Source organism: Acartia tonsa, chromosome 7 (genome assembly GCF_053477335.1).
Source record: "Acartia tonsa isolate MP-2025a chromosome 7, ASM5347733v1, whole genome shotgun sequence".
Lineage (NCBI taxonomy): Eukaryota > Metazoa > Arthropoda > Copepoda > Calanoida > Acartiidae > Acartia > Acartia tonsa.
In genome coordinates, this window is record NC_137266.1 from 13,089,067 (window position 1) to 13,112,170 (window position 23,104).

Here is a 23,104-nt window from a genome sequence, read left to right on the forward strand (position 1 = left end):
TAATTTTAAAAACAGGTGATTCGTGGGCAGATAAAGCAAATGTTTCAACCCTTGTACTCTATAGTAGCGAAGCTACTATATAATTTACGTTTATAGTCCCTTTCGTGACAACGTCTCTTAAGGGGCGTTTCGTTGTATTTTCACAGTTGATATTCTCCTATTTCATGCCCTTTCAGGAGGCTCTAGCCCTGCGGGCCAATTGCTTAACCCTGGGGCAATCAGCTAACCCATCCTAACCTAACCTAACCTAAATTAACAGATCAAAAGTTACTGTGAAAATACGATGAAACTCCCCTGAAGAGGCGTTGTCACGAACAGGTCTATGCCCTTATTTACTTTGTTTGTAAGTCCGTCAGTCAATCAGTAACGCTATGGGGTAAGTGGAAATTTTAAAGCTGTTAGTCATGGATACTTTTTTGGTGAAGATTCCCTATCAGTATCATACTTTGTACGTCTGTTTGTCTCTCCTGTTAAAAAAGACAGTTTTAAGATTTTTCTTTTTTTCTTTTTATTTTTTATTAGTAGCGAAGCTACTATATAATTCACTTTGTCCGTCCATCCGTCCGTCAGTCCGTAACACTTTGGGGGAAACGTGATCAATTCAAGATCCTAGATTTTTAAGGTTGCGTGATTTTGAAGGTTTCTTGGTTTTAATGTTTATTGTATGACACTGCTCTATACTAAATTTTTTCTGATATCTATTCATAATTTTTGAGCTTTGCTACTTATGGATGTTGTCATCAATGTTAATATTCTTAATAAGGTAATAAATAAGGTAATTTTAGATTTAACAAGGATGACACCATCCACAAAAAGCGAAGCTCTAAAATTGAAGGACAAACGAACATTAACACTTGTAGAGTGTCAGATCTTAATAAGCAGATTATCATTGCATAAGTAAAAACAAAATTGTAAGAAAATCTGTTGCAAAACTGCATAAATACATACTGTTTAAGGAAGTACTTACATTTTTAGGACTTGATGATAGAGATGCTTTTATTATAACATTGGACTTTGTTGTAAAAAGAATTAGAATTCCAAAAATCAGATGAATCGGATCATTCTAACATACAAAAATTTGATGTCAAAAAAGTAAAAAATCAACATGTTTAAAATGACCATTTTGGTAATGACTATAGAGTTAACACAATTTCTAAATAGTACCTAAATATTACAGGAATCACCATGCAAAGTTTGAAATCGATAGGATAATTCTAAGAAGCCTAAATTAACGAAAGGAGCTAACCGTGACGGACTGACGGACAGACCGACTCTAATTATAGAAAAGCTTTGCTTTTAATAACATTTACAGGGTAAACACTAAGAAATTTTATCAATATTTGAAGTTTGACAAGAACGATAATTACCTAGGGGCAAAAGGATCTCTTACAATTGAAAAAATGTGAATCACAAAATTAGAAATTTGAAAACAACATTTGAATTTTAGATTTACAGAAATTTATATAAAGCAGAATACAAACGCTTAAGTCTAAACAAAATTGGAAGTAAATATGTACAAAACTGAATAAATGCAGGATATACTTACATTTTTGAGAACTAATTATGGCGATACTTCACTTATAACTTTGTCATTTGCTGTTCTTAAATCAGTACAGGATAATTATATCATATAAAAGATTGTTGTCAAAAAAGTTTATAACTCCATAGAGCCATCCATTTTGAACATACAGATTGTCAAAAGAACATAATGACCCATACATATAGAAAGCTTTGTTTTTAAACTGTTATAAGAAATCTAACTGAATTATCTATTTTAAGGGCTTGTCATAGAAGCAGGGTTCGGAAGCCGCGCTATCAGCCGCGCGGCTGCGGCTAAATCCTAGTTTGCGGCTGCGGCTGACGTGGCTGAGGCTTATTGTGATGGAAGTGGCTGAGGCTGAGGGTGGCTGAGGCTTAATGCGGCTGCGGCTGAATGCGGCTGCGGCTGAATAAGAATCAGGGGGGCTGGGGCTTAGAGTGGCTGAATGGGAATTTTTTGGCTGAGGCTTCGTGCGGCTGAGGCTTACAGTGGCTGAGGGTGGCTGAGGCTTACAGTGACTGAAAGATTTGTGGCTGAGGCTGCGGCTTACTGAGAGCCGCGCGGCTTAATGTGGCTGTGGCTTACTCAAAGCCGCGCGGCTTAGAACGGCTGCGGCTTACAGTGGCTCATGGGAAGTTTGATTCCAGTGGAGAAAACAATTGTAGTTCTTCTTGATATTGAAATTACTCATTATCTTCAGGCAATTGCAACAAACATATCAACTTTTATAATTTCATTCATGTGTTCATTATAGTAAACAATATTTCCGTTTTAGTTCTAAATATTCGTAAATCCAAAATTATATTTTTGTTGGGGATATTTTGTCTAATAAAATTTCTATTGGAAGGGTGGAGTTATCCAAAATAATTAAAAATCTGAACCATAAAGGTTATCCATATCAGTTCAGCTTTTAGCATGATCTTGCAATAAGATAGAATACCCTGTAATTTTTTTCACAAGAAAAGCATAAAATTGCAATTGTACATCTAGGCTGGAATTCTGATACAAACTTTGCCTGTCATATGGAAACTCTGCTTTACTAACCAGGGAGTAAGGAAGGGGACAATGGGCAATTAATTCAATTTAAGAGTTTTTGAAGAAAGGCCATTATAACCAGAATAATCCCGAAAATATGGTGGAAATTGTAAAGTGATTGTTGATTAAATCTAGAAAACCATAAACTAAGAAAAAAGTTCCAAGAAATAAAGCAATCCTTTGAAAATAAGATTACCAGTATTACAGACTGACATAACCATTCTGTAATTAATTACTAGAAATATCTCCCTGGATCTCTTCAGATGACAGGGAAAGAGAAAAAAGATTTGGGGGCAAGTGATGTGAACACGGAAAAAAGGGGCAGGCAGGCGTGTAGCTGGATGGGCAAGTATATGACCCGCACGCCTTCCTGCCCCTTTTTATCCTGTTTATTTCCCCCACCTCCCTTCTCCATTTCCCTTTCTCGTCTACTTTTAAAAAGGAGGAGGGGATGAAGGGAGTGAAATATAGTATGGGAGGGGGGCCGTGTATTTATATTTGAACTACTCTCTGTCTGCAAAACTATATATATTCAAAACTAACATAGCGAGTAACGGCATTTCTTGCGCAAGTCCCCAAACTCAGTCAGAAACTGCTAAATTCTTGCACATTCCCTTTAAGCCAGTCCCCAAAGTCTGAGACTCCTAAAGATTGAATATTCGATCCATTGTCCCCTTCCTTACTCCCTGTTTACTAACATACCTTTGAAAATTGCTTTTTTCATAGCATTTGCGGGTGGATTATGTGTTGGTAATACCATGCTTATTGTAGGTATTCACTTTGTCATTAGAATACTCATTTATAAAGAATTTGGAGGGATTTTAGCTGTTGAGAAGAAAATTATTTCATTGACAGTTTTTGTTCTTTCTATCATTTGCCATTCCTAATAATATATACAGATATAATAACCAAAAGTTACCTTCCTATGTGCATTTTCTTTAGCTTATCGAATCCAATTGCTAAACATGATGTTGTATTAGTTATAATATTTGTGATTGTTTCATTTCTGATAGAAATGTACATTGGACTAAAAGTAAAAAACAAGAGGCCATATTATGTAGAAAATATTTTTTAAGCGAAGATTTTCTATAATTAGGGTCGGTCCGTCAGCGCGTCCGTCCGTCCGAGGCGGATAGCTTTTTTCGTTAATTTAGGCATGTTAGAATTGTCCTATCGATTTCATGGTTATTCCTGTAGTAGTTAGGTACGATTTAGAAAGCGTAGCAACTCTATAATCATTACCAGAATGTCCGTACGTCCATTTTAAACATGTTGATTTTTTACTTTTTTTTCAATAAAGGGTGAAGTAGGTTGCGCTAAAATCCGTAAAAATGTGAGTTTTAAGGCTTAAAAATAGTAGTATAACGGCAATATTCACTAAATATGTGTATTTCTTATTGAAAAGAACTATGGACAAATTTTTTTTTAACTTAATTTTTTTTCGTTCTACTACTGTTGTTAACTTAAAACTCACAACCTTTATGGTTTTTTAGCCAGGGAGTAAAGGAGGGGACAATGGGCAATTAATTCAATATAAGAGTTATCAAAGAAAGGGCATGAAATCCAGTTTAATCCATTAAATTTGTAGGAAATTATAAAGGGATTGTTAATTGAATAATAGATTTTCATAGCGTCATGTAAAGTGAAATCACAACTTGTTTTTGATGAAATATATTGAGGTTTTTTGGTGTGATTTTTATATTAAAAGATTATTGGACCCGGCCAGCTGCTAGCAAGAATATGACTGCCCCTTTTTATTCTGTTTATTTCCCTTGCCCCCACCTCCCTTCTCCCCGTCTGCTACATTCCAAACTAACACAACGAGTTTTTATTTCCCATGCCCTAACTTCCCTTATCTCCCCGTCTGCAATATTCAAAACATACATAACGAGTAGCGGGATTTCATGCGCAAGTCCCCAAACTCAGTCAGAAACTGCTAAATTCTTGCACATTCCCTTTAAGCCAGTCCCCAAAGTTTGAGACTCCTAAAAATTGAATATTCGATCCATTGACCCCTCCCTTACCCCCTGATTTTTAGCGCAACCTACTCCTCCCTTTGTATGTAATCTAATTATCCGATTGTTCCGATTTTTGGTAAACTAATTTCTAAGACAACAAAGTACAATATTATAAGCAAAGCAACTCGGTAATCAAGTCCTATAAATTTAAGTATGTCCATAAACATTATCCTGTATCAAGAAGTTTATTAACAAATTCACTCACAATTTTGCTTTGACTCTTATTCATTTATAATCTGACACTATACAAGTGTTAAATTCCGTTTGTCCTACCGTTTGAGCTTCGCTTTTATGGATGTTGTAATCCTTGTTAAATATATATAATAAGTGTTTTAAGTACAAAATAAATACTTGTATTGGATATATTATATATTTATTTCAAAAGAGAGTACAATAACAAAAACAATATAATGTTATGTTTTAATATAAAACATTTAAACTATATATCAATATACAAAAAATTACCCTCGAATACCACCAGCTTTAATGCTAACACCACCAACTTTCCCTCCAAAAGGTCCTCTAGCGCCTCCAGCTTTAAAGGAAACACCTCCAGCAGCTGGGCGTCTTCTGAATGGTTCAGCTTCTCTACGGCCACGTACACCTCCAGCTTTAATGCTCACACCTCCAGCACTACCTCCAAGAGGTCCTTTAGCACCTCCAGCTTTGATGGATACACCTCCAGCAGCCGGACGCCTGCCTAATGGTTCAGCTTCTCTGCGGCCACGAATACCTCCAGCCTTGATGCTTACACCTCCAGCACTACCTCCAAGAGGTCCACTAGCACCTCCAGCTTTGATGGATACACCTCCAGCAGCCGGACGCCTGCTTAATGGTTCCGCTTCTCTGCGGCCACGAATACCTCCAGCCTTGATCCTTACGCCTCCAGCACTACCTCCAAAAGGTCCTCTAGCGCCTCCAGCTTTAATAGAAACACCTCCAGCGGCTGGGCGCCTTCTAAATGGTTCAGCTTCTCTACGGCCACGTACACCTCCAGCTTTAATACTAACACCTCCAGCACTACCTCCAAGAGGTCCTTTAGCACCTCCAGCTTTGATAGAAACTCCTCCTGCTGACGGACGTCTTGGATTTGCTTGTAGAGTTGCTATGCCTACTAGAATAAAGCACAATACTACTGAAATCTTCATTTTGATTCTTGAAATGACTGAATTAATTCTTAAAAAAACATTCTTTATATACCAAATTAAACAAGGCATTTTGACCGCTAAGCGGTAGGCATGTTTTCCCCTTTTGGCTTGGATTCCTTTCCCCACCCCCTATTGCGCTCTTAAGTTTACTTCAAACCTCCCACATATGATAAAATGTTTCATAACCCTACTCAAGAAAGTTCATCAAATACAGGTTAAAATTTAAATATGCTTAAAGTTTCTAGAATAAGATAATGTATTCTATCTTTTCTTTATAACTTATATAATTTAGGGAAGCTTTACATTGTACATTGGCCCCGGACGGTTTTGGGCTACTTAATTTTGAGAATATTTAATTTTCGCATCGTATTGTAGACAGCGTTCCGCGAATGTTAAATAAAAAATTTAGATTTAGACCAGTTTTGTATTCTATTTTAATATTCCTGGAAAATTGTCTGTAATAGGATGTTATAAATGATTTTTAGGTATGGCTGAGAACCTGTTTTCATCCAGCGGAAATTCGTTTCGGTTTCGAAGCCTTATTGGATGGTTTATTAATAACAATAATATTAATATTAATTACACAATAATATTAATAACACAACAAAGGCATAATTTTGATAAATTTCCAGTTTGGCTTTGAAACAATTTAATATCCGATGGATTTTATTTTTAAAGCTGTCTATAATACGATAATATATATAACTATTGCTTGGATTAATTCAGATTAGCTTTAAACGTATCTATATAACCATCTTTTAACCCAAAATAAACATAAACATAATTACTTGAAACTAATTTTTAAGTTAGTTTTACACCTTAATTAGTTTTTAATAGTGTTTTAATCTTATTAATTGTAACTAGCGGCTTCGCCCCTAGCCTCTGGGGTCTTTAGGTACTTGCCAAAAAATGTTTGGGGGTGTCCCACCCACCACAATGGCCTAAAACCACCACAGGACCAGTAGGTACTTGGTAATTCCTGTAAAGTATAATCCAATCGGTTCAGTGGTTATCGAGATCTTAAGGGACAGACAGACATCATTCTACTTTATATTATAGATTGCTTATTAAAAGTGGACATAATCTGTATTTAAAGAATTTTGTAACAAAAATAACATACAATTTTGTTTAGACGTATAAAACTCTTGTACAAGTGTTAATGGTCTATAATTAATTTTCTAAATTTATTTACTTTGGTGGGAAGGTACTGACTTACTAATGTAAATCATATAGTAGCTGTTCCTATGATAATTTTAGGAGACATTGGACTGTAAATTTTTTAATACCACGTTATTGGCTGATATTCAAAGACTTAATCGAAGTTTCCTACAGGGTTCCTGGGCATTATTGAAAGCGAAGCTTTTCTATAATTAGGGCCGGTCCGTCAGTCCGTCCGTCCTTCAGTCCGTCACAGTTAAATCTTTTTGTTTATTTAGGCATGTTAGAATTATCCTATCGATTTTAAACTGTGCAAGGTGATTTTTGTAGTAGTTAGGTACTATTTAGAAACCGTAGCAACTCAATAGTCATCACGAAAATGTCCGTATGTCCATTTTAAACATGTTGATTTTTCACTTTTTTGTTATCAAATTTTTGTATGTTACAATTATTCGATTTATCTGATTTTTGGAATACTGATTCCTATTACAACAAGGTACAATGTTATAAGCAAAGCATCTCTATAATAAAGTCCTAAAAATGTAAATATGTCCTTAAAAAGTATTATGCATTTATGCAGTTTTGCAACAAATTTACTCACAATTTTGTTTATACTTATGCAATAATATTCTGCTTATTCCGTTCTGACACTCTACAAGTGTTAATGTTCGTTTGTCCTTCAATTACAGAGCTTCGCTTTTATTGATGTTGTCACCCTTGTTGACAGGGCAGGAGGTACTTCTTGAAGTACTGGGGGATATTGACGTCCCTCCCCTTACCAGTCACCCTTCCTTCCAGGGATATGAAAGGTTTGCGTAGGACTAACTATCCTACCTGTAAAAATCATCACAGTTAGCGAAACCACCCACAAAACCTCAAACACTTATGGCTTTAACACAGCCAGAGGTGTGCATGAAACAAGAACTGTTGGAACTGATGCTCAGTTTACTGAGAATATGAAAGATGATGGTGAAACCCGAAAGGAAGCTATCAACTTGATGACAGGACCAATAAGTTCTAAGCAAAGCTGTAAGATAGGAACCTGGAATGTTAGAACAATGTATGAGTCAACTAAAACAGCCCAAGTAGTTAAAGAAATGACAAGTTACAATATCGGAATACTTGGAATTGCAGAATGTAGATGGACAGGACAAGGACAAACCACAACCAAAGATGGCCACCTAATACTTTATTCTGGTCATGAAAGTCAACATATGTATGGGGTTGCTATAATTATCCAAAAACGACATGTCAATTCACTAATAGACTGGAAACCTATATCAGACAGAATAATTAAGGCTAGATTCCAATCAAGGCACTGCAAGTTGACCCTTATCCAATGCTATGCCCCAACAAATGACAAAAGTGAAGAAGTAAAACAAGAGTTTTATGATCAACTGCAATCAATCAGAAACTCAGTACCCAAACATGACATGTGTCTAGTTCTTGGAGATATGAATGCTAAAGTAGGAACTGACAGGACTGGAGTGGAAAATGCAATGGGACACTTTGGCATAGGTACAAGAAATGAAAATGGAGAACTTTTACTTGAATTCTGTTTAAATAATGATATGGTCGTAGGAGGTACATTATTCCAACACAAAAACATTCACAAATATACCTGGACAACACCTGATGGACAAACAAGAAACATGATTGACCATATTATGATCAATAGAAAATGGGTCAAATCAATGCAAGACTGTAGGAGCTATAGAGGAGCCGACATATTCAGTGACCATGAACTAGTTGTCAGTAAGATTAAATTAAAGCTGAAGCGTACTGGCCATGATAAAAAGAGTGAGATTGGCAGACAATATGATTCTTCAAGATTAAAGGACCCAGTGATAAAGAATGAATTTGTCTTAAAACTCAGAAATAGATTTCAAGTCTTAGAGGACCTAAATGACGAGACTGAGATCACATGGACTTCAATTAAAGAAAACTTTCAATCTACTGCTAAGGAAATCCTAGGACACAAGAAACCAGAGAAAAAGGACTGGATCTCTGAAGAAACATGGAACAAAATAGAAGAGAGAAAGAATCTTAAAAACAAAATTCATAATGCTCAACATTTGGCTGACATGGGCAATTTAAGAGCTGAATATACTGCTAAAGACAAAGAAGTCAAAAAGCGCACAAGGAAAGACAAGAGAGATTACATTGACAATCTGGCTGAAAAGGCCCAGAGAGCAGCTGACTTCGGTAACATGAAAACAGTATACAACATAACCAAGCAATTAAGTGGCAAATATAGCAAAAAGAGTGGTGAAACTATCAAGGCTAAAGATGGTAAATTACTCACTACAGAAAAAGAAGTTGCTGAAAGGTGGAAATCGCATTTTGAAGAAGTGTTGAACAGACCTGAACCTGAAATTACTGCTGAACCAGAACCAGGACATGAAATAGACATAGACACAAGACCACCAACTATTCAAGAAGTTAAAGCTGCTATACATAGTCTAAAGAACGACAAAGCACCTGGACCTGACTTGATAACTGCTGAAATGCTTAAGGCAGACATAGATCTTTCTGCTAGGACTCTGACTGATCTCTTTGATAAAATTTGGAGACAAGAAAAGATACCAACTGACTGGTCTAAAGGTATAATCATAAAACTACCTAAGAAAGGAGATTTGAACAATTGTGATAATTGGAGAGGAATTATGCTGCTTTCTATCCCAAGCAAGGTCCTATGTAAAGTTATTTTAAACAGAATTGATGAGAAAATTGACAATAAACTAAGAGAAGAACAAGCTGGGTTCCGTGCTGGAAGAGGCTGTGTTGACCAAATTTTCACCCTTAGGACAGTTATTGAACAATGTGTTGAATTTAACAAGCCACTCCATGTAAATTTTGTTGATTTCTCTAAGGCCTTTGACTCCATACACAGACAAACACTCTGGAAAATACTAAGAAGTTATGGTATACCTGAAAAGATGATAATTATGATAACTAAATTTTATGACAACTTCCAAGCCTGTGTTTCAGTTGGAAACAATAAGACATCTGATTTCTTTAAAATAAGCACTGGAGTTAGACAGGGATGCATTTTATCACCTATTCTATTTATATTGGTCATTGACTGGGTGATGAAGAAAACCACAGAGGACAAAAAACGTGGTCTCCAGCTGGGCATACTAGGACACCTAGAAGATCTGGACTTTGCTGATGATCTGGCACTGATTTCAGAAACAATTAAACATCTACAAGCTAAGACAGATAGACTAGTCAAATACGCAGGACAAGTCGGGCTCTTTGTTAATGTCAAGAAGACTGAAATTATGAATATACCTACAAACCCTGATCAAACTATAACAATAAATGGTGAACAATTGAAACAAAGCAACAAATTCACCTATTTGGGGAGTGTTATCAGCAGTGAAAATGGCTCAAAAGCTGATATTAAAACCAGGATTGATAAGGCTAGGGTTGCTTTCAACAGTCTACACAACGTTTGGAATTCAAAGAAACTTGCTCTGAAAACAAAAATCAGACTTTACAACAGTAATGTAAAATCAGTTCTTCTTTATGGAGCTGAATGCTGGAGAACTGTGAAAACTGAAACAAATCAACTTAATGCATTTCACAATAGCTGCCTAAGAAGAATTTGCAAAATATTCTGGCCAAACAAAATATCAAACATTGAGCTGTATGCTAAGACCAAGTGCAATAGTATTGAAGCAGAAGTGAAATTTAAAAGACTAAGATGGCTAGGACATGTGCTCAGAATGGAACAAAATAGGTTTCCAAAAAAGTGCTTAAAATGGAACCCCACCACTGGTAAACGTAAACGGGGACAACCAAAAAAGACCTGGAGGCGGAGCACTGAAAAGGACCTCTTTAATTTGAAATTAACATGGGGAGAAGCTGAAGCACTTGCCAAAAAAAGGAATTCATGGAGGAGCAGGGTGGCCGTATTCTCTGGACTCCACAGTCCAAAAGAGAGACGCGACTGAACTGAACTGAACACCCTTGTTGAACTTAACAATTATGGGTGATATAGTAAGATCTCGTAAACATCGGGACAGATTATTTCAAAATTTTTAGGCAAGAGCTTAATATTGGTCATTGGTAGATTTATTTTCTTTTTTTATTGATCCTATGAAAAAATCAACTATTCAAATAGAGTTTAGAATCAAACAGAGATGGATTCTTAAAAAAAAACAAGGGTCGCTAGAACGGCTATGGTAGTGCAGATCACCAAATTTTATTGTGTACAAATTTTCGATAAATCTAAAAGTGTTCCAAAATCATAGAATGGTTACTAGCTTATGATTTTATCCATTTTTTGGAGATTCCCAATACAATTTTGGAAGTTTTTTTTGTTACAAAAATAATTTTGGTGATTTGGCAACCACAGCCGATTCAGCGATCCTAATTTTTTAAAGAACCCACTTAAGAAAGATTTTACTTAGTGCAAACCTTACTTGATGTTTTTTCTTTGGTTTGTTTATTTGTTTACTTTGTTTGTTTTACATTGAAATTGCAGTTCTAAATCTTTACTCACATCTAGATAAAAAATGTATACTCTATTTATAGTTACACATTTTGATTTAGTCAAGATTTGTTATATTAATGAATGTAGAATTTACGTGGATGTTCTGACAGGGGAAAATCGTCGTTAATTTAGGTTTTTTTCCAGTCATTTATAGGTCACTTCGTTCATCCAGTAGCTGAGGAAATTATGAGGTAGAGGGGAGTGGGGATGGGGGATATCGTCATTGTAGCCCGCAACAAGTTTTACTTTATTAGAGTACATGATAATCTGGGGTAAGATCCATGTAAAGATAAATCCATTGTTAATTATTAATAGTTATTTCTCGCATCGTATTATAAACGGCTTTCCGCGGATATAGAAAGTACAATTATGAGATTAAAACTAGTTTTTTAAGCTCCGAGGTGCCGAAGGCACCGGCTAAAAAACTGGTTTTAATCTTATGATTGTACATTTCTATATTCGTAGAAAGCTGGATATAATACGATGCTAGACATAGTTTTTTCGTATGGATGAGAACTGGTTCCTATTCACCGGATTCGAATGAATAAGAGAATAGTTATTTCTCGCATCGTATTATAAACGGCTTTCCGCGGATATAGAATGTACAATTATAAGATTAAAACTAGTTTTTTTTTTAGCCCCGAGGTGACGAAGGAACCGGCTAAAAAAACTGGTTTTAATCTTATGATTGTACATTTTTATAGTCGTAGAAAGCTGGATATAATACGATGCTAGACATAGTTTTTTCGTATGGATGAGAACCGGTTCCTATCCACCGGATTCGAATGAATACGAGAAAAATGTTTATGAGGTAGAACCAGGCATGCTTGTTTTGAAATCCTCAACCGCTGGATAGATTTAGTTGTACTTTTGAGTAAATCATTCTATAGTTGATTTATGGTAATTGAATAGATAGCTTTTAACTAGTTAGGTGGATAAAAAGATATATAGATAGTATTGTGTCACTACTTGTAAAGCAACTTTATTCTAGTTTATACTATTAGAAAATACCTAGAGAGTTAGTAAACATGAGCTTAAAGAGATGCCATGCATCTAAAATAAAGTTACGCAATCAAGGCATGTTCTCACAAGGGCCTAATACTTTACTTTACTTTGTCAAGGGTAGAAAACTTTTATCGGGGGTCTAAAGAAAAAAGTCATCACTAGAAGCACAGCTCGATATTGCAATGCGCAGGTAATGCACAAATCACATTATACATATGTTGGGTTAGCAGCCTGTTTCCCTCCGAAAAAATAGAAAAGATAGTTTAGACATGTTGGAACTGTCCTACTGATTTCAAACTTTGCATGATGATTCCTATTACAATTAAATATGATTCAGAAAGCATAGCAACTCTATAATCGTTACCATAATGTCCGTAAGTTCATTTAAATCATGTTTTTTTTTGTACTTTTTTGACAATAATCTTTTATCTGATTTTTGGAATACTGTTCTATATGGCAGCAAATAATTATATTATAAGCGAAGAAACTCTAAAATCAAGTCTTAATAATGTAAGTATGTCCTTCATACAGAATCCAGTCTGCAAAGTTTTGCAACAAATTTACGGACAATTTTGCCAAAACTTTTCTAATACATTTCTTATTAATTTCTGACACTCTACAAGAGTTAATGTTCGTTTGTCATTAAAAACATAACCATACTTGATTAATGTGTACTGTAACACTAAGGAACAAAGTAACTCTAGAAATAACTTTGTTGTCCGTGATATCAACTTTTCTCGTATTCATTCGAATCCGGTGGATAGGAACCGGTTCTCATCCACTCGAAAAAACTATGTCTAGCATCGTATTATATCCAACTTTCTACGAATATAGAAATGTACAATCATAAGATTAAAACTAGTTTTTTTAGCCGGTGACTTCGTCACCTCGGGGCTAAAAAAACTAGTTTTAATCTCATAATTGTACATTCTATATCCGCGGAAAGCCGTTTATAATACGATGCGAGAAATAACTATTATTTAACAGCAAATCTCTAAATATTTTCTTATGTAGGTGTCTAAGCTACCCTTTTACGTTTCTTCTTTTATCTAAAGTAGATGGATGTATGTGTTTTAATATTAAGGTTTGCTATAGAGGTAGATATAGTAGTATCCCCTCCTATGATATATAGATAAAATCTGCAAAACATTAAAATGAAGCAAACCTGAATGGTATATTTTTTTCTTCTTAAAAATATCTTAAATAGACTAATTTTATATTTTACTTTGAGTGGTAAGAAAATTAGACATATGTATTAGTTTTATTTATAATCAATATAACTTTATGTTGTAGTTTAGTTTCTGTGTTAAAAAGTAGATAATATTTTAAATTCAGCTATGTATCTACTATCTATATGGATTATGGATGTTGTCATCCTTGTATTAGTTTATTTGTTGTTAAAGTTGGATATATTGGATAAAGAAGCTTTACTTTATAGAACCCCCTCTTCCTACTTTTCTTACAGAACAAGATGACTTCCTTCAGATAAGTAAGTCAGGGCTTGGCAGCCAACATATCATGGGGTGGCTGTTGATTGTTAAAAAGGGGAAGCCAGCAAAGGACACCCAAGTTTTTTTTTGGGAGGTTAATACAACCCCTTTCCCAAAACTTAAGGGTAAAATTTAATATAATTATAATTTGCGGGGGTAAATACATCTGTACCACCATCTCCCTTTGACGTCGTTGCCAACTGTAGATGTATGAAAAGTGTTTTGGCACTTTGTTTCTAAACTAAGTTTTAAGAATTTAACAGACTCGGAGATAAAAAAAAAAGAGGTTGCAATGTAACTTTTATCATTCAGCGAATAACAGCCACCATATTAGCGTTTAGGGCTGGACTTTTATTTTTTAAATTAAAAAGACAGCTGCTTTTATTCTATTTGAGGGGCTTATCATTTGAGCGGGAGGTAGGCAATGACTGGATATTGGCCAAAAACTACGGCAGCTGACCACAGGTGCCGAGCCCTGAAGTAAGTTTATCCTAAATCTAATTTTAAACTACAGATTTTTAAGAAATTCCTGACAAAACGGGAAATACTAAATTCAGTTACTTTTTTAAGAGCAAGGATTATCTAAACTACTGGTTATGATAACTTTAATAATAATATACATACATTGAATAACCAATGATCAATAAAATAGATAAATCCTATGATATCACTTTTCGGTGGGAAATTACTATAAAAACTTACTACATAGATATAATTTTTTTTGTCAAAGTTAAAAAAAAGTTTTTTTTACAGCTCTAATGAGGGATATATGATTTAAATATTTATTTCTACCACTAAGTTTGAAGAGAATAGCTATCTTCAATCACAATTCTTGAAAGGATAAGCAAACACAAACTTTTCAAGATGTGAGAGAGTGACAGAGAGAAGGAAGACATACATATTACATACATATATGTATATGTGGTGAAATTTACAGAAAAAAAGAGTAAAAGAAACAAGGATGACAACATCTATAAGTTGCGAAGCTCAAAAATTATGAATGATGTCGGGAAAAAATTTACTCTAGAGCTGTGTCATACAATAATCATTAAACTTGATAAAATAGGGAAATCACGAAGCCTTTAAAATCATGCAAACTTTAAAATCACGAAACCTTTAAAATCTAGGAATCAATCTAGCACCCCAATTAATTGACAAATCTTCATGAAACCTAATGAAACATGTACAAGAATATAAGCATATTCAATTCATGATGATTTTAGCCGTCAATCCTAAATTGGAATAGAGGAAAACACGAAAACCTAAAAATCTAGGAATCGATCTAGCACCCCAATTAATAAACAAATCTTAATAAAAAATTTGTGAAAATATTTCGAATTTGAAATTGATTAATCTCTACAAGTTTCAGCCTTCTATCTTGAATAGGAATTGAGAAAAAACTTGAAAATCTCGGAATTGATCTAGCACCCCAAATAACAGACAGATGGACAAAACAATGTATAGATTAGATGGGCATATGTCATAGGAATCTTCACAAAAATATCAGCTGTCGATCTTGAATAGGAGCCGAGAAAATCACGTTTCCCCCATAGCGTTACGGACTGACGGACAAAGTAAATTATAGAGTAGCTTCGCTACTAAAAAGTATATTTGATTTGGGCCAGTTTATCGATTACATAATGTTTGGGACAAATAATTTGAAATAGCACACACACACAAAATTAACCACTTGGCACTTGATGTATTGCCTAGTTTAGAAACGATATGTCTGTTAAATATTACTCTTTTTATAAATCATTTTGTCAGTTATGGACACTTATGGATGTATCATCCTTGTTTTAAACCAAACTTAGTGTATATGCATTTGTGAAAGGTTTACACATAAATTCACTTATAAAGTTACTAATTTACAATTTACATTCTAGAGTGGCTTCAATTGACTGCAGATAAAGAAGGTGTATCAACTTTTTTTTTTATAGCTAGCCGGTTCTTTTAGTAAGTAGTAGATGTAAAATTTTTCATAGAATTCAGATATGCAATCGTTTTTTTTGTAGACCTCTTATTTTTTAAGTAATTTAAGTTTAAAAAAAAAAAGATTAAGTCGATTTTTAGGTACTAAAACGCAACAAAAAAAAGGAAGAAAATGTCCATTATGTACAAAATAGTAAGATCTTTAATTTGACACCTTACTTTTTGAATTTTGTCAGGTAATTATTAAAAAAATTGATTTTTTTAAACCCACGAGAATAAAAACTTTGAACGTAATTTTATCATTTCACAGGTAAAAAAATATGGGTTAATATATACCTTTAGAATCAGAAAAATATTACGAATCCATTGTAAGCAAAATTGAAAAAAAGTAAAAAAATAAAAAAATAATCAAATGGCCAATTATATTTTTTGTTCAGGCAACACTATCGTCTTCCCTTTTTTACCCCCTCTTTACCCCCTCTTTACCCCCTTCCCATTTTTATACTCAATTCAAGAATTAAGACGTTGCCTGTATAATATAATATGATATTTTCATATAATTCCTTTTATTGTAGTTTATTTACTAAGTATATTTGCGATTACTTTTATTTAATGAAATCTTCCAACTTTTAACATGTACAAAACGGCCTGCTTAATTGCTTCAAGATCCATGTCAGATCTATAGAGGAAATAAATGTCTATAAACGAGCTCAAGTTTTCCAAAGAATATATGATTAAAACTCATAGTGCTCCAATAATCCATAATAAACTCTCATTGCCCAGAACGATAAGACCCATTATTTTACTTTATTAAAAATAAATTCATTTTTTTCATTTCATGTTGCTATTTACCTTATATTGATGTATTTAATTTCTAATCATAAAAAAGAAAATTTAAATTTATAATATGATAAATTTAAGAAAACTATGTTTTAAAAGAATTCGATTGTGGCGACATTTTGTGTGTTCAAATATTAAACTAAAATTGTAATCATCATCATTAACCCTTTGGTGATGATAATGTTAAGAAAAAAATATAATTTAAAAAAATCTTTTAAAAATCATTTAAATTATTAAATATTTACTTTCTTTTAGATAGTAATGCCGGGTGAGGAAAATAGATTTATTGAGAAATGGATATGCATATAGAAAACTAGCCAATAGGGAGATAATTATATCGAGCCAACTCTAGTATACTATATTGTAAACTTTTTATTTCAATTTTGCTTACAATCGATTCGTAATATTTTTCTGATTCTAAAGGTATATATTAACTCATATTTTTTTACCTTTGAAATGATAAAATTAAGTTCAAAGTTTTTATTCTCGTGGGTTTAAAAAAATCGATTTTTTCAATAATTACCTGACAGAATTGAAAAAGTAAGGTGTCAAATTAAAGATCTTACTATTTTTGTTCATAATGGCCATTTTCTTTCTTTTTTTTGTTGCATTTTAGTACCTTAAAATCGACTTAATTTTTTTTTAAAACTTAAATTACTTAAAAAATAAGAGGTCTACAAAAAAACCGATTGCATATCTGAATTCTATGAAAAATTTTACATCTACTACTTACTAAAAGAACCGGCTAGCTATAAAAAAAAGTTGATACAGCTTCTTTAGAAATAAATAAAATAGAAACAAGGATGGCATCATTCATAAGTAGCGAAGCACAAAAATTATGGATAGATATCCGGCGAAAGTAAACTATGTTGCAGTTTCATAAAAAAATAAAACTAAAATATTACAAACCTAGTAAGATTTATAATTTGAAAATATAAGAATTGATCTAGCACCTCAACAATGAGCAAATCTTAATGAAACTTTGTAAGGATATGTAAATTGTTAACATATATAATCTCTATTAATACCAGACGTCTGTCTTAAATAAGAAAAAAGGAAATCATGAAAACTTAAAAATCTAGGAATCGAACTAGCACCCTAACCAATAAGCAAACCTTGATAAAACTTCATAAAAGCATGCAGAATATAAAAGTATTTAATCCCTGAAAATTTCAGCTGTCTATCTTGAATAGGAGTTGAGAAAATCATGAAAATGTAGGATTCGATCTAGCATCTCATCCAATTGACAAATCTTAATGAAACTGAATTGTAACAAATTTACTACCTGAAAATTTCAGCCCTCTATCTTTTATAGGAGCCGAGAAAATCACGTTTTCCCTATTCTGTCTCAGACGGACGGACATTTCGAATTATAGAGTAGCTTCGCTACTAAAAAAGGAACATATATACGAAGGCACACATTAGATTGAAGAAAAAACACAATACACGGTAAAACAAAATATATATAAAAACTTCAAAAATTTTGATTTGATAAATTTTCATTGCTTTTATCTACTACGTATGCATTTAGAGATATCCTTCAATATAACTAGTAAGGATTTATTTGTCTGAAGCTAAATATCTCGGAAAATGATGATGAGTTCTGCTTAACTGGGAAGCTTTGTAAATGTCTTGAGATGGTTTTAGGATATTTTCTGACCTCCACTAGAGGCTATGGGCTAAGAAATAGGGATTAGATGGGAATAGGGACAAGATGATTCATAAAGTAATATTTATACTTGACTGACAGACCGACGGACCAATAAAAATTTCATACTGGATGCTCATTGGCATATTATTGAATCTTCACAAAACATTTAGCTGTCTATTTTGAATAGCAGCCGAATAAATCAAGTTTGCCCGTTACAGACTGACGGACGGGACATCAAAGTAAATTAAAGTGTAGGTCCGATACTAAACAGGTAATTTAATTCATGTGGTTGCGACTTCCTGAATTTTTGTACTACAAATTCTTTAAATATTTAAAATGCTAAAAATGTTATATAATTTGGTAAAAATAAAATAAGAACAATTTTGCTGTATAAAGACACAAAATCCTTTTTATAAAAAGTAGTAAGTTTAATTTATTTGTCCATTAAGATTTCGATAACCACTGAACAAATAGAATTCCACACTGTAGAGAATCAAAGATTCTAGGATGGTTTGTTGCTATTTAATTTCCAAATCCAGGTCTTAGGATGGTTTTGATCTTTATTTCCGTACCACCCCCCATATTCAGGGCTTTAGATGCTAGATGAGAAGCAGCAATTTTTTTTTATATATATTTTCATGTTTTCCCCGTGGATAATTGTCTTTTAAGTGATATATGTTTTTTAGTATAGATCTTGGAAATGAATCTAATTATCATTTTATATTTTGCAGTGTTGTATTTTTTCACACCTTTATTCTCTTTCAGGGATAAAAGAAAAAGTTTTTATCGCATTGTTTTACTGACAGCTTTCCACGGATATCAAATTAAAATTGTGAGATATGATGTAATACAATGCTATTTAGATTTTTTTTTCAGCATGGCTGAGAACCGGTTCTAATCAAGCGGATATCAATCAGTCAAGTCATACTGAAATACGATTTTCTATTGATGTCATGATTTTGAAAAATGGTGCTTTCCCGCACAATGCCTAGCGAACAAAGAACACCCTCCCCCTTTAATTTTAAAATAAATTGGAAACAAGAGTTGGCAATTTATGTTTAATCCCAGCTGCTGCCTTAACCCTGCAGGGCTATCCTGTACACACAGGGTTCTGCGCTTGAATAGGCACCTCGAGGGAAACTTCCGAAAAAAATCAAATTATTTCCTAATCCCGTTTTACCCCGGAGTTTCAACACTTTTGTAAATAAGTTTAAAGTGGTATATTGCTTTGAGCCTTTCGGTTCAGGCAACAATAAGACAGGGAACTGTTTAATAAAGATAATTTGTTTAATTCAATGCATGATGCACTAAAAGCTTTATATACTTCTGTACCTCAAACTCTGTTTAAAGATCTTCTAAACGGCAGGGCAGACAGTTTGACAATTCTTCTAAAGACAGTTAATTAGTAGTCATAAGCAGGTTTTATGCTAGTTAGTTTATTGAATCCCTTTAGTCAATCATTGCCATGATAGACCTTTGATCATATATAATTTGTATTATGTTCCAAGAGTTCAAGAATTATTATTAGGCTAAACCCTTTATTATGCCCAAACATTCAATGTTCTGTTATGGGTTAATTATCGCATCGAATTAAAGACAGCTTACCACGAATATTAAAATGAATCTTGCAAAAGTAAAACCAGTTTTGTTAGCCCCGAGAGACCGAATGCTGCTATTAATTTTATGATATTTATTTTGATATTCGTGGAAATTTGTCTGTAATACGATGCTATACATTGTTTTTCAGTGTGGTCATTGTTCTTATCCAGTGGATATCAATCGGTTTCATAGACGTACTGGAATAATTTTTCTGGATACATATTCTCATCCGTGGCTAAGGCTCTAAATATAGAGCTAAAGCAGAAAGGATGGTAAATTAGATTCTTAAGTGGGTACTGAAATTAATTTTTAAAATAAACTTATTCAAGCACATGAAAGGCCTTTAAGTGCACTATAGTGAACTTTTAGTGAACACTCTCTGAGCTAATTATAAGACCCAAATTAGCTTTCCTCGGATAATAAAATAAAGATCTATAAGATTAAAACCAGTTTTGATGGCCCCGAGGGGATGAAGTCCCGGGCTAACAAACGTGTATTAGAGTCATGATTTTTATTTCATTATAAAATTTTCTTTAATACGATGATTTTTTCAGTATAGCTAAGAACCAGTTCTAATCCAGCGGATTTTGACCGGTTTCATGGCCACACTGAATATATTTTTCTTGGCATTTTACAATGTTAAGTGGTTCTTAAAAAAGAGTGTTTTATGTTTAAATTGAACATAAGGATGTATTTTCAAAATTCCAGACAATTTCTTTTCTGTACAAATATTTTTCAGAAATAGTTTTAGTGGTGTAGAACATGAACAGCTAAATTTTTGAGCGGCTAAAATATAGATTAAAAATAATTTACAACAATTTAACTTATGTTGTTGTTTTTTTATCTTTTACAGAAAACGTAGATTTAGTGTAAATTAAGGAAATATCTCCTACAAAATGTTTCATAATTCGCTACAAATCATAGAGGGAGGCAAAGTTAATCTGTTTATCACAATAGTTAACTATTTTTTTGCTTTTTCCTTGACCTGACAACTTTGAGGACTTATTATTGAATTTTAAATGGTTGGTTCATTAAGTTGAGTGTCTAAACGTTTCAACCACGAAGTGTAATGTACAGAATGGATATTTTTTTGTATTAGGGATGAACATCAATTTATCAGACATTTCTTTATCCCTGTAGATTCCTGCTATAATAATACTAGAGTTGGCTCGATATAATTATCTCCCTATTGGCTAGTTTTCTATATGCATATCTATTTCTCAATAAATCTATTTTCCTCACCCGGCATTACTATCTAAAAGAAAGTAAATATTTGATAATCTAAATGATTTTAAAAAGATTTTTTAAATTATATTTTTTTCTTTACATTACCATCACCAAAGGGTTAATGATGATGATTACAATTTTAGTTTAATATTTGAACACACAAAGTGTCGCCACAATCGAATTCTTTTAAAACAGAGTTTTCTTAAATATATTATATTATAAATTTAAATTTTCTTTTTTATGATTAGAAATTAAATACATTGATATAAGGTAAATAGCAATATGAAATTAAAAAAAGGAATTTATTTTTAATAAAGTAAAATAATAGGTCTTATCATTCTGGGCAATGAGAGTTTATTATGGATTATTGGAGCACTATGAGTTTTAAACAAATATTCATTGGAAAACTTGAGCTCGTTTATAGACATTTATTTCCTATATAGATCTGACATGGATCTTGAAGCAATTAAGCAGGCCGTTTTGTACATGTTAAAAATTGGAAGATTTCATTAAATAAAAGTTATCGCAAATATACTTAGTAAATAATTCATTGCAAAAATACTTTAACCATCGAATGATTAATTGTTTAAAGGTCATAGGGTAAAATCCATGTTTTTGGAAAAAGTACAACTAACTATTTTTTTTTGTAACCAAGTACCACACAGTCCGTATGAAGGTGCTTTGACTTTAGTGTCAGAACCTAAATTGGGACAAATTGCATTTCATTACCCTAGGTTAGGTAACTTCATTTCACTTATCAATAAAATCTAAAATGCAGCCGTTTTTGAGAAAATTAGATTTGAAAATTTCAAGTTCAATTTTCACCCACTAGGTTTTTCCGCATAATCATAACAAGAAAAGCAAAGATTATTTATTTAAAATTTTGAACAACTGCGCTTTCATAAAGTCTGTCATAAAACCTCTCTCTATATGATTTATTTAATGCTGAATTTCTGTGACCTTAGCAAAGTAACTGACAAAAATGGCCATGAATCAACTCACTTCAAGAGTGGTTTTATAAAGAACTTTATAAAAGCAAATTTAGGTTCTGACACTAAAGTCAAAGCACCTTCGAACGCAGTGTGACCAAAGAAGATATTCTATGCCAAACAGGAATTGTTTTGCTCTGTGATTCCCACACCACAATTTTTTTCTTCTTCTTGGCTTCTTGGAAATTTGAATGAATTCAAGCGGGAAATTGTTCAAGTACTCCCTGAAACTTAGAAAAGGGATAAGAAATCTTAAAGAATCTATAGAAGTAGAATACTCAGGGAGGAAGGGGACATTAGATTAGAGGAAATTATACTGGTAACTAAAGTTTAATAAACTTGTTTTCTCCACTCTTGGTCTAAAAACTTTGTGGTCTTTTAAATTTATTAATTAGTTTAAACTAATAGTGTCCAAACTTTTGCACCATTAATTTTAATCTTAGAAGAGGTAATTTTATCTATTACAATTGGATTTTTTTTGCAATAATGTAAATAATATCCATTATTTTTTCATCTATTATTTTTCCTAATCAATATCCGTGCCCAAAAGTCCTTAAAGTGAAAATTGGTGCAAATAATACATAATGGAAAAATTCCCCAATTTTTTCAATCTTCCAATTTAGAATTATTTAAAAGTACAGCTAATCTATAACCAGGAAAAACTACATCCTTAAACGCTTTCCAGCGTCTATTAGCCAAAACATATACATACAATTTTAAGGCTAGCCAAGGAAATAGGTTTTTTTTAAATAAGTCTTACATGAATATTTAGTCCTAAGTAAAACCCTAACCTCTAGCCTATCTCTAGTGGCTTTGTGCGCTTCGGGTTCTAGACCACGCACCTTGAAACACACTCCGCGCGTCCTATATTTGCGATGCAAACCCGATATACAACCATCCCTTTGATTGTACGATCTTTGGCTGCAAGTCCTAACTATGTAAGGTAATGAGTTGCGCCGGTTTATGAGCCA

At 33.2% G+C, this 23,104-nt stretch overlaps 1 protein-coding gene across 1 annotated transcript in view; it reads right to left on the bottom strand.

Annotated features, from left to right (window-relative positions):
* Positions 1-23,104, bottom strand: part of LOC145324880 (locomotion-related protein Hikaru genki-like) — a 251,714-nt gene that overhangs the window by 47,252 nt on the left and 181,358 nt on the right. The gene's annotated exons all lie outside the window — the stretch shown is intronic.